At 38.6% G+C, this 14019-nt stretch overlaps 1 pseudogene; it reads left to right on the top strand.

Annotated features, from left to right (window-relative positions):
* Positions 1 to 7391: 7391 nt before the first annotated feature.
* LOC114026586 lies at positions 7392 to 8809 on the top strand (annotated as a pseudogene).
* Positions 8810 to 14019: the final 5210 nt, after the last annotated feature.

Below are 14019 nucleotides of genomic sequence, written 5' to 3'. Positions count from 1 at the left end.
TATCCTTAGGCAACTCTCTATTAAATTGCATAGAAGCAGATACATCTGTGAAGAGATTTTTCCTCCCAAAGAATTACTTACATACACCAATGAAATCACAGGTTTGATTTTTAAAAAATCAAGAGACAAAAAGAGTATATGTTAATAACAAGGGGAGGGACCAGGAAAGGGTTCACGTAAAAAGCAACAACTTTGTCCTATCTCAAAGGAAACTATGAATGCCAAGAGTTGGAATTATGGAGGAATAGCCATTTGAGACACTGTGATTTGTTGTTGTTCAGTCATTTCAGTTATGTCTAACTCTTCATGACCCCTTTTGGGGAGTTTTCTTGGCAAAGATACTATAGGGGTTTGTCGTTTCCTTCTCCAGTTCATTTTACAGATGAAGAATTGAGGCAAACAAAGTTAAGTGACTTGCCCAAGGTCACACAGCTAGTAAGTGTGTGAGGCTGGATTGGACTCAGGTCTTCCCAATTGCAGGCCAGCACTCTATCCACTGTGCCACCTAGCTGCCCTAGACAGATAATGGAGCTCACAATGGAGCTCAAATTTGAAGACCGAAGAAAAGGTTCTAGCCAGCCCATTTTTTAAAACCCCAAAACAGCAATTCATTACCTACCACACATCTGAGGCTTTCAGACTTCCTCCTTCCTAGAGTAAACAAAGAGATGACCTGGCTCTATGACTACCTTTATGGATGATTAAAAAGGTTCAAGAAACATAGTTTCTGAATAATTTAATAATTTTATTAATAAGGCCAGCACATTATTAATAAAAAGATGGTCATTTGGCCATCTTTCTTACACCAAAGAAAATCATGGCGGGCTCAGGGTTTATATGTTCTTCTGGGAAAGGAGTGGCAATCAATTCTGATATATATTATATTAAAAAGCTATATTAAAGTGGAGGGCTGAGAGTGACATCATGTCAACCATTGGACAGAGAAACTATCTCTATACCCAGACCACCCTCACCATTGGGCCACCTATTCAAAGACATCCGTCCCACCCAAGCCTGAGCAGGAGACAATGGACCCACCAGGGTGGAGTCTAATCTCATTATCATCAAGTCCTTCAAGAGGCTGAACTTTTAAAATTAGGACTTTAGAAAAGGGGGAAACTCTGAATCTCCAGAATCATTGGTTATTAATAATCATTTTTCTCATTACCATGGCTGTAATGCACCCTCTCCTTGATTATGCCCTGTCTTCTGCATGAAGCCTTTCCTGATTCCATTTCCTGTTCTCTCTCCCAATCTATCTTTGCATTTAACTATTTTCTATGTGTTTATATTTATGTTTCATATTTATGCTGTTTATATTTTTATGTATTTGTTGCCTCTCTATTAGTCAAATCAACCAGCATTTACTAAGTCCCATAAGAGTAAGGGTTGTTTCTTTGTACTTGTATTTCCAACATCTAGCATAATGCCTGGTGTGCTTAATAAATACCAATTGATTATTGAGGAAAACCTAATTTCCTTTGCCCATTCCCATTACAAAGGTATGATATGAAAACCTTTTGATAGCAGAAGACAGTGTTAGTTGAAAGGGAGATGAGAAGGCATGTTAGCCCTATGGGCAAATAAGTTGTTCTATTGAGTTGGGTAAATCCTTGTGAAGCAGTAGCAGGAAAACAATTTGCTAAAACATCTGTCAAAGCAAAAAGCTCCAGCTCATTGGAATTTCAGTTACTGAATGCTCAAATGCCTGCCAGAGAAGCAGAAATCCAGGCACCACTGTATCAGCAAGAAGAAACTATGAGCAGTAGTTACTGTATTGGCATCTGCTCACTGCTAGTTGGTGATCAATTTAGTTTTTCTTCTTTGCATAGCTCAGGAAAAATTAGGCTAAGTCTGAGCTTGCAAGCCAGGTCTTCATTACAGCATGCATCTACCTAGCAAATGTTCCCTTGATTTGCCCCTTGTGGGATTCCTGTCCCAAAGACAAATCAGGCACTGCTTGGGGCTTGGAAAACCCACAGCACAAGAGAACACTGTCAACCCACTCATTAATACATATCCAATCAACTAAAACATGCAGGGTTGGAGAAGATATCATTTGAGAAGCATCATGATTTCAACGAATGTAGAATGTAAAAAAGGCCTGAACCAAGAAACTCACTACCTCCTGGCACAACCCACCCTACTTTGATATAGCTCAATGTTAAAGGGGTCTTCGTTATATCAAACCGAAATCTGACTCTTTGGATGCTCTACCTATATTTATGAATTCTACCCTCTGGGTCAAATAGAAGGAGTCTAATCTCATTCTTCATCCTCATTTCTACAGAAAGTCACTCTATCCATTCCTCCTTTCTCCCTTTAGCCTCATTTCCTCCCCTTTGAAATCATGTTGCTAGAGGGAATAAGTATTTATACTCTTCTCTACCTTTGAATCCTTTTCATCCTTATTCTATTGTTGCTAAGCCCTTTCCAAACCCCAAACCTAGGTTACCCCCACCATCTGCCTTCTTTCCTCTCAGCTTCCGGATGCTACTGAAGATAGTCACATATCAGGCTGAGCTCACTTCAAATTTATGTTATCTAGTCTCAACTGTGCCTTCACTACTGCATAGCAATCCTTTAATTCTTTTCCAATTGACTCTTCATTGCAACCCTTACCCACCCTCCACCCCTCCTCTATCTCCCTTATAGAAACTATTGACAACATCAAAATCTAATTTTACTATAAGATAGCCCTTGTCTCTCAATCTTATGCACAAGAATAACATAAAAGACTTCAAGAAATGCTTCACTGAAGTTGAAGTATATAATGTTTACTTCATTGCCTTAGCTCTACCTATCAAATCTACACAGAAAAAAAATGGAGTAAGTAGGACATTAATGGCTCTCAGTGATCCCTATTTTCCTAATGGTTCACAAGCCATCCCTTTCAAAATATAATTTGAGAATTTTGCCAAGAACTAAAGTCATGTATCATTCTATAATTTGAAAACTCTATTCTCTTCTCTTTATTTGAAAACTGGGATATTTACTCATCTTATGGCACTTCTGTTCTGCATGATTTTTTAATCAGTAATCATTTCTGCCCCCGTCTTTCAGATCCATGGGGAGTATAGTTCATCTGGGCCTTGAATTGAGACTACGTACTCTCTCACTGTCTCTTATCTTGGAGTTCAACCTCCTGCTAGTGCTTTTTCTTCTCTATTTCCCAGTCTTCAATGCATTGTCCTTGGAAGAATAAGAAAACTAAAGCACATAAATGTGAAGCAATTTCTCATAACTAATCAGTGGCAAAGTTAAGGCTGACACCCAAGTCTTCTTGATACCAATTCCACGGTTCTTTCCACTATATCACACTTCCTCTCTAGATAAGACACATCTTTTGTCCTCAAGAAGCTTACAATTTAGTAAGAGAATGAAGACATAAGGTATTAAGAAGAGATAAGAGATCAATTCCAGCTAAAGAATCAAGGAAAGTTTCCTAGGAAAAAAGTAGGATTTAACTTGGGTCATGTATCTGTTTCTAATTTAATGTATTGAAACCTAACAAACACATATAGACAAAGCATCTGGCCTTATACTGCTCTGTATCTCCAGTTTAGAATAATTTTGTCTGATACATTTAGAGAGAAGGCATGGTAGGTAGAGAACCTGCCTCATAGTCAAGAAGATCTGAGACCTACATCTGACATATATTGGCTGTGTCACCCTGAGTAAATCACTTAACCTCTCAGGATCCCAGGCAACTCTCTAAGACTAAAATTTTCACAGAAAGTGGCAATCTGCACTGACAAATGGAGTTTTCTCACCAGCAATTTCCTACTCCAATGAAATCATGAGTCTCGTAAAAAAAATATCTCAGATTATTTAGGATATCTGATTTCATCAGCATAGAAATTCCTTTATCCAACAATAATGGCAATTTCTCTAGCAGTTGGCAAATGATCTTCAAGAGACATTGCGGTCAAATCATTCTAAATTCAGTCTTCAAGCAATAGATATAAAGTCTATTTCTGAGCACAAATCTTTTTTAGTTTGGAGGAAGATACCCAGGGAGACCCTATACTAGTACAGTCTTCAAGAACCCTGAAACCCCTGGAGGCCATGACAAGGCATAGGAACAGAATTAAAATACTACAAGGATTCGTCTTTGATATGGCTGTTCTTTCTATCCCACTCTGCAACTGGGTAGATTACACCCTTTCTCTGATTTAGTAACTGATCTTGAGGAGATGAAGTATTCAAAAATAAAAATAAAGATAAATTGCCCATTGGCCAAATTAATGACAGGCCTCTTTGAACTCACCTCAGCTCATACTCAAATTGCAAACATATAGGAAAAATCTGTCAGAGGTTATGTTCTGGGGACACAGCTTTTGAGAACCCAGGATCTCCCCTTCACAATGAAGCATCAAAAGAGGACTCCAGTAGAGAAGTTTTATAATGAATGTAATACTATAGTAAATTACTTCGTAAAAGAAAGTCACACTGTCTTCAGCAACTATAAATAGAATATCTGTATTTCCATTGTCCTCTTTCTATTGTACTACCCTACATAACTAGGCTCCAGCAGATTATTTTATAACTCTTTCAACATGCATCCATTTTGTGCTCAAGGCAGCAGACAACTGATAAGTAATAAGAAAAACTGGAGGTCTACATCATTTTCCTTAACACACTGAAGAAGATATCTCTTAATTTACTTCAGGAAGAGAGACATGAGAGTGAACAAGACATTCGACCAATGGCAAGGGAGGAGTGGTGAAAAGAGTGCTGCAGCTGTATAGAGGATCAGAGCTCAGGTCCTAACTCCATCATTTATTAACTATGTGACCCTGAGCAAGTTACTTCTCAGTGACCCACTGAGCCTCCGCTTTGTCACTCATAAAATGAAGACAATCATCACTGTGCTCTCTGCCTCACAGGGTTGCTGTGAAGAAAGCCTTGGTAAACCACAAACTACTCCAAAGAGGTGAGTTGCTCTGGTTTTATTATAACAAGGCACTATTAGAACAGTAGGTTATATTTTGCTCTCTCTAATGTGTTTGTTATGCGTGAGGCTCCTGTAACAGCTCCTCAAGGGCTAGAAGGACTGTAATTATTTTCCAGTCAAATCCACCAGTCAAGTCTGCAAACCAAATCTTTGTTTCATGTTGGTTTCTGGCTTCCCTTGTCTGTTAAGCTTGGCATTGGTCCCTTTTTTTCTCTCAGCCAACAGCTATAAGATGAGCAAGCCAAGTGACAGGAATTGTTGTCTCATGCCTCCCCTAAGATGGTTCTCATTCTTTCTGTTAACTCACGCACAGAGAGCTACAAAGCTAGATGTGTTTCCTGAGCAGAAAAATTCATTTAAGAATCTGAAGGAAATACTGACATTGAATTTCAGCAGATGTTAAACAGCTGGATCAGCTATCCTACAAGAAGAATGTGTTCTACTACTCAAAGTCAAAATGAAAAATGACCACTATTATCACAAAACTGAATGTAAGCTACATGGAAAATATAAAGGTCTTGCCCAAACTACTTACAATTATGCCAATTAAAAATTGTGACCAATGTCACTACATTTTAGCTGTGTTATTTTGCAGTTATATAGTCATGTGGTCTGTTCAGGAAAGGCTTCAAGAAGGAAGTGGTATGTGAGTTGACCAATCAACAATATTTCTTAAACACCTACTATGTGCCAAGTACTATGTGACACACAAATACAAAGAATGAAACATCTGCTCTATGCATCTACTTCCATTATGCGAGAGAAGTGTGAAATTTAATGGACAGACAAATAGTACTTGGATGGGGCTGTGACTTTATTGATGAAGGTATTCTCTTCACCAATACAGGTTGCAACCCTGTATAGCTTTTCCTCACTCACTACATTCTATCTCCTGTCTCTGTGATTTTGCATTAGCTGTGCCTTATACTTGGAATGCTCTCCCTCCTCATCTCTGCCTCTTACTTTCCCTAGATTCCTTTAAGAATTGGAGCAAATTCCACTTGATTTAGTACTTTCTTTATTCCCCTCTATTCCAGTGTCTTCTCCTTTGAGATTACTTTCCATCTACTCTATATATCCTATAGAGATAATTATTTTCATTTTTGTCTCTCCCTCTAGAATGGCAACTTATTGAAGGCAGGAACTCTGTGTGTGTGTGTGTGTGTGTGTGTGTGTGTGTGTGTGTGTGTTTTACCATTTTTAAGATATCCTTAATCCTTAGCACAATGCCTGGAACATATTAAGTTATTCTTCATCCTTCAGTTTTGAAGAAGACCAATGACATCACAGGATAATCTCTTGATTTGTGCATGAATTGGATTTAAGTGAGGCAGAGTTGCACAAAGAAGTCATCAGCCTCACTCTCTCTTCCAGAGTTATTGAAGTACAGTGGTAAGACAAAAGTCAAGATGGCCTGGGATGCAGTAAATGACTTTGGTGTCTTTGATGCCTAACCAAGCCCTAAGAGCTCTATAGTACCTGTTTAAGCTGCCTTCGTGGCCATTGGAACAAATTGTTCTCATCCAGATTTGAGGCCTGTTATTTACCTTCAACCTGGTTTAGCCCATCTGCCAAGATGGTTTTACTGGGGTTTGACCACTGCACATGCTACAGCTTCTTGGAGCCACGGGTGGGAGTTGGGTAATAGGGGACAGCAAAGATGGATGAAGCAGCCCTGAAAAAAAGTCTTAGCAAGCCCTCACATCGGAGGTTCTAGTCCTCCTTGAATACCCCATACACCCCCACATAAGTACTTAATAGATGTGTGTTGATTGATTGATTGGTCCTCCCATGCCTACTCTTGGTGGAGGGACTCCTGCTCACCTACTAGGGGAGGGGTCTTCCTCTAGATCTCCTGACTTTGCCTGGATACCAGTGGAGGCTGTCCACTGGAATCCCTTGATTTTGTCACATGACCAGCCTGCTTTCTTTTATTATCACCTTTCTCTCTAATGAAATACTTTACACAACATTCTCTTGTACAATTCTGCACAGTAGTGACTTGCAGCCTACTCATGCCCACCACGTGCTTCCTCATTGTCCTTTGGCTGATACTACACAAATAAGCAGGTAGCCATGTGATCAAGGTTTCTAAAGGACAATACAAGGCCTAACCTATTTCAAATATGTACTACCAAACCATATGTATGAAATTTTCATTCCTAGAGTAGAAATTGAAGCATGACCTTCAGGTGCATATTAAATAAGAGGAATTTGAAAAGGTGTCAATCTCAGGGCTCTGTTCTAGATTTGGGACCCAAACAAATAAGAACAACATGAGGATATTGAGCACCTAGGTAACATGTAGAAGGAGGGGGAATGACATCTCAAACCAGAAACTAGAGTTGTGACCTTAGTACCTCTGGCTATTGGTCCCAGACCCACTGTCATTGACTCCTCAGACACTGCTCCTTATCCTATCCTTCTTTCCTAAATGGAGACCATAGTTTGATACTATCCATTCTTGTCAAGAATTCTCCAAACCTTCCTCCAAAGAGCCGGCAAATCTCTGCTCTTCTGTGTCCAGAATCGCCCCCAAAAAGTTTCATCCAAATCTGCTTCTCAGACTATTGCAAGTTTACCACCTCTCTTCCAGAAGAAGTAAAAGAAACACCTCCAACCAATGAGAAGAACAAAATTTCCAAAACTATGGCCCAGCATGCTGATGATTCTCTCAGCAAAACATTGATGCATCCCAACTTCTCTCTATCCATCCATCCCCTGCCATGAACCAGGGAACTGCCAGTAGGTACCCCTTCCTGGCAGCTCAGATGAACCAAAGAACCAGCAATGTTTTCCACAAGGAACTTCAACAGGATGTGTAGGAAATGTAGTCTATAAGGAAAGCAGTTGCTCAAAATCCTGCTAATCGCACTGTAATTAACCTCAATACTGATTGTGAAGACTAGAAACATTTGCAAAAGAATTTCCAGAATCCCATACAGAAGCAAAGAATAGAAAGGATGTCTCACCTCCTTCTGGGCAACTTGCCAAAATCTGTTTCTACATTCCAATATGATTGTTTCTTTGAGGGAAAAAAAATTGATGAGAAAAAAAGTCATCATACTTATTGAATCTTTAAGACTATGAGCCAGAGGGAACACATACTCCCAATGGCAGATGACTACACAGATTCTCTTGCTAATAAAAAGCAGGTGTGTGTCTGGTGTAGCAACAACTACCTAGGGATGAGTCACCATCCTCGAGTGTGTGGGACAGTCATGGAAACATTAAAACAACATGGTACTGGTGCAGGAAGTACTATGGACTTGGAAATGGAGTGATTATCTTTGCGAATAAAGTCAATGCTGTAGGATTATGTGGTGTTTGAGGTTGTGGGATAGGTGATTGAGAAGGAACCATGCACAAAATGGACACCATTTCTGGAACCTTTGGCAAAGACTTTGATTGTATTGATGGTCATATCACCAGAACAAGTTCTTTAAGACACCATTCAATCTAATGTTACTAGCTTTATTTTCACAACTTTCCTCCCACCTATGTTTCTGGCTGGCACTCTTGAAACCAATTGAATCTTAAAGAGTACAGAAGGATGAGATCTTTACCAGCAGCACCAGCATAATGTCAAACTTATGAGACAGATGCTAATGGATACAGACCTCCCTGTGTTTCCCTGTCCCAGTCAAATCATTCCAGTCCAGGTGGCAGATGCTGCTAAAAACACAGGTCTGTGACAAACTCATAAGCAAACATCATATCTACATCCAAGCCATTAACTCCCCAAAAGTCCTGTCACCCAAATGAAGAGCTCCTCCATATTACTATGAACCCTCACCACACACCCGGACGATGAACTACTTCCTATGCTTCTTAAACTTTTTCCGCTCATGACCCCTTTCCATGATTCAGCAGCATCGTTGGCATTGCATGACCTGAGGGCATGCACAGTGCAAAGTGTGCATGTTTTGTGTTCAGAACAAGGCTTCCGTGAAGTTGTGTGGTGCAACATGGACAAGCACTGACAGAAACACCTTGCATTCATTATGCATTTGATTTTTAATTAATTTTTGGTCGTTGTACATGCAGAAACCTTTTACTGTTGCCAAATTTTTTTCAACTTCGTATGGAGTCTCAACCCACAGTTTAAGCAGTGATATCAGGACCTAGAGAACCTGCAGGACACTTGAAAACTTGTAGTGTAGCTTCTATAGGACACACTTACAGTTTGAAGTTTTGAGAGAGAAAAAGCCTACTTTCAGAACATGAGCAACCTGGTTTCTGTCAGTGCCTGAATCTAACCTCCATAAGACTATCTGATGTCACCCAGTCTCCTATGTACGTCATCTCTATAGCCTTTATATGTGAATTAACTTATTTTAAATTTTGATCCATAGTAGTAACAGTCCTGAAAATAAATTGTTATTAAAGAAAAAAAAAGGAGGGGAAGGAAACCAGAAAAACGGGATGATATGATTAAAAAGAGAAATTCTACCTGGTTCACAATTTTGCCTAGGCATTTCTCTGCTTCTTAAAATAAATTCAGATACCAAACAATTAAATTTAGATATTTAGTGAATATAAACTTTTCTCCTAGTCCTGACTCAGTCATGTACCAGATATGTGTCCCTGGGTATATTCCTTAATGTCAGGGGAAGTAAATTACCTGAGGTTACACAGCCAGTAAGCACCAAATGAAGGATTCAAACCCAGGTCTTCTGTCTCAAACTCTAGTGTTCTTTTCCCCTGTATTATACATGAACAGAACCTATAGAAAATAGGCAGGATGACCGGTAAGTGATGACTAGCAAGTGAGTAATCTCTACTATAACCCCAGGTTGGAAACACCATAGCAGAAGACTTTGGAGACAGAGAAAAGTGATTTTCTCCCCACTGTCAACATATGCTACCTAAGCCAAGGTAAACTCTGTATCTCATTTTACCCACATATGAGCTGGGGGGAATAAGGTTCACAAAATCTGGTTGTTAACACATGGAGGCTTTCATAAACAAATTTTATAAAAATAAAACAAAATACATCTCCTGTTTTGTGAATAGTATTCGATATTATTTTTCATAAGAATAGGATACTGATTTGATTGTTTTGAATGAAAATGTCCTGTGTCCTCAATTGTCCCCAGTATTATTTAATAGGTATTCTCGTAAAAGTGGTAGCATAATTCTACTACCCAAGCTTGTAAAATGGGAACAATAATTGCATCTACTTCCCCTGGATTGTTGTAAGGATAAAATGAGGTAATATTTGTAAAGCACTTTCCAAACCTTAAAGCATATGTAGGAAATCTGACTGAATGGCACTACATCAAAGTGCCCAAAAATAGCATTTAAAAAACTAATTATACCCATTTCTTGTTTTGTTAAATATATTTGAGTCTATCCATTCTGACAGAATTGACCAAACCCTAATCAACCCTTGTCATTGTTTTGACTTCCTAAGGGTACATTTCTTTAAAAGGTGATGTGGTTTTGAGGGGAGAGAATGGCTTTACCTTTAGGGGCTATGAGATAACACAAGAATAAAATTAATGTGAAATTAGATTAAGTTTTTACTGTACAGATATAACTTTCCTATTGCTGTTCAAAATCACATTTATCAGCAGGTGTTTCATTTCTAGAAGACAACTCTTTGAGACATGAAGCACAACTTCATACCACACAGGAGAATCTGTAATCAAATTTGCCAGCATGATGGGGGTTAGGCAGTAGCAATTCAGCTGGGAGGAACCTGGAGCCATCTGGTCATAAAAATATCAGACTAATACAATGAAGGTTTGGTTTCTTCCTTTCTTTAGCTTAAATAAGATCAAACAAATCCATATAAAGGGAATTGAATACATCGATAGTAATTCAATGCCGATCATCTGAACCAACCTTAACCTGATCTTATCATATAGTATTAGATATCAAAATCTACCCTTTTAAGAACCATATTAGCTATAATGCTATAGTTCAATGGCTCTGTGATCTCATCAATGTAGTAACTCCTTCCACTAATGCAAGTTGTAATTCATCCATGCCTGACCATACCATGTGATTCTGGACTATAACTTCTCACAAATTTTCCACAGGGGGGTCACCCAACAAGCTAGCAGCCTTCCTCTAGCTCTCTTGGCATTGAATTGTCAAAGAAAAATATATTTTTACTGTATTCTGCATTTTAGGCACAAGAATACAAGAATTTTTTATTAATTTATTTGTTCTAAATCCAAATTTTTTCTAATTTAGAGGGAAAAATGTCCAAACTGAAATAGTCCCTTCCCTTCCATACACTTGGACATCTCTCTATAACCCAAGAAGAACTGAGGTAGCATTTATAGGAATCTTAAACAAGAAAAAGGTTACAATATGCTAACAATACAATTTGGAATTAGCATTGCAGTATAATAGTCACAAATATTATCAAATAAGATAATACTTGTAAAAGCACTTAGCATAGTGCCTGGCACACAGCAGGTGCTTAATAAATGTTTTTCCCTTTCCTCTTCCCTTAATCTTCACCTAGAATTAATCAATTCCTTCCTCAACAAGTCCCTTCAAGAACCCGTGGGGTCTCCTCTCTGCAGATCAATTTCTTAATCCTTTCTGAATGAATAAAGAGGGCAATTGTCCTTTTTAAATCTGATTCTACAGCACTGATATCAGTGAAGCACAAGTAATCCCCTCATATCTACTCATTGGTGATCCTTTACTCTAGTTGTCACCCTCAGTAGACAGTATAGAATGACAGTCACATCATTATTATGAATGAAAAGTCACAGATACAGTTTCTCTAAGAATTATCATAAAATATAGAGAATACTTGTCCAGAATGTTGGAAGAGGGATTTACTCATGGGGAAAAGGTTGGACAAGATGACCTCTAAGGGCCCTTCCTACTCTTACATTTCAGTGACCATGACAAATATATTGTCCTGAACTACTAAGTGCTGAAAATTGCTCATGGTGAGACAAGTCAGAAACTTTGGGAAGACAAATTGACTATTTTATATCACTAATATTTAATATGATATGGCTTTCCAAACTGCCTAACTCAATTTAATAAATATTTATTGAGTCCCTACTATATTAGTCCACAGAGATACAATGATACAAAGACAAAGTACCATTAAATTCAATTCAGAAAACATTTACTAAGCGTAAATTATGTGCCAGACACTATTCTAGGTTGTAGGGATACAGAGATGAAATAAAACACAGTCATTACCCTCGAGGACCTTACAAATTAATGGGAAGAAATATGCCATGTATGCAAATACATGTTCTACCAGATTCCATGTAAAAAGACAAAGGAGAGATTCAGACAAAATGCCTTTGGAAAATTTGAGGAGATATTTCAGATATAGTGGAGAGTTGTGGGAAGGGTGGGCCTTAAAGAAAGAGAAGGATTCCAACAGGTGGCAATGAGGAAGAAGGGTATTATAAGAATGGGGGACAGCACGTGATGGAGGCAAAAGATACTAGGACAAAAATCAAGAAATGGCAGTCTGACTGGAGCATAGGATTCTGAAGAGGAAATCACCCTCAGGCAACTCTGAATCAGACTTTAGTTTAAATAGAGCCATTTGCCTGGGTGTGTGGCTTTAGTTCCCTGAACTTGATTGAGATGAGGTGGTAAGATTAAGAGTGGTGGTAAGATTGAGGCACGTGTTTCTTTGTATCCTTTTCATATCAGTGAATGTTCCACTAGCAATTTCCATGCTATTAGACATTGCTAGCTAGATTAAAAGTGGATGTGACCTATTTATTTTTCTGGAGATTCAGAACCATAGTAACCCAGGATCCAAATGACATAGTCAACTTAATTAACTGTGATTCAATTCAGGAGTACACTAGTAAGTGTTTAACAACTGGGGGGAGGGGTGGAGTATGTATGTACACTTTTAAGTTTAATCTGTATTGTTGATGCTTTTTAAAATCTAGACAGTAAATAAAACAATAAAGCAAGACCTGATGTGTGGCAACTACTGATTTCCGGGACATAAATGCTCACACTCAATTGGGAGACATGGGAGACACTGGCACAAGACCCTGCCTTCATCAAAGAAGGTGCTGTGCTCAGTGAGCAAGGCAGAATTACAGTAGTTCAAAGAAACATGAGATGTGCAAATTTAGAGACATCTCCATCCCAAATACTCATATAGACTAGTTGTACCTGATATGTGGTAGAGCCCTCCATGCTCACATTGGTCTGATCAGCCATAGTTGGCCATTCTGTATGATCCTCAATATTATGATGCCATTTGGTCTTCTTTGAGTATTAGAGGGGCAGCTAGGTGGCGCAGTGGATAGAGCACCCACACTGGATTCAGGAGGACCTGAGTTCAAATCCGGCTTCAGACATAAAACACTTACTAACTGTGTGAACCTGGGCAAGTCACTTAACCCCACTGCGTAGCCAAAAAAAAAAAAAGAGAGAGAGAGAGTATGAGAAACAACAATGAATGAATGAATGAAATGCCCACACTGAAAATTTAATAATCGGCTCTAGCAAACCAGTTAGAGATAGCTCCAGCACAGCCCTGGGTGAATTCCAAAGAAGCATTTTCTTTAAATTCTTCTTGATGTTGTCACTCTCAATTAAATACTCTGTTGATATTAATAAACATTGGCTTGCTCTAGTTCTCAAGTTGTTAGGAGTGAAGAATTTATTACTATGCTTCCTTATGTCATAGAGAGAATGAGAATCAGTGAGTACACAGAAACCAGTTCTCCTTTGAGCAGGGATCTTGCATGAGTATAAAAGATAACCTGAAATGGAACTATTTACTAACCGTAGTGCCAAGGGCAGTCTAGTATGACATTGCTATGGTTTTTTATTACAATTACTATTTCAATTATTAGCTAATAAAACTGTAATAGTACCATAGTTTAAATGTCATGAGCTAAGTTGGTTTCTAAGGGCTGATCTGAAAAGCTCATTATCATATCTAACATGGTTATTTTGCAAAAAGTGTTCCATGTTCCAAACACATGAGTCATAAACTTTTGGAAGAAAACCAAATGGTATGTTGGGGACTAGCTGTATAGAGAAATTTGTCCTTTCATTTAAAGAGAGCCACGAACGCCTCAAATCCTGCATTTTTT

The sequence above is a fragment of the Vombatus ursinus genome, unplaced genomic scaffold, assembly GCF_900497805.2.
Source record: "Vombatus ursinus unplaced genomic scaffold, bare-nosed wombat genome assembly UNPS02014841.1, whole genome shotgun sequence".
Lineage (NCBI taxonomy): Eukaryota > Metazoa > Chordata > Mammalia > Diprotodontia > Vombatidae > Vombatus > Vombatus ursinus.
This window is presented reverse-complemented; position numbering and strand designations above follow the sequence as displayed.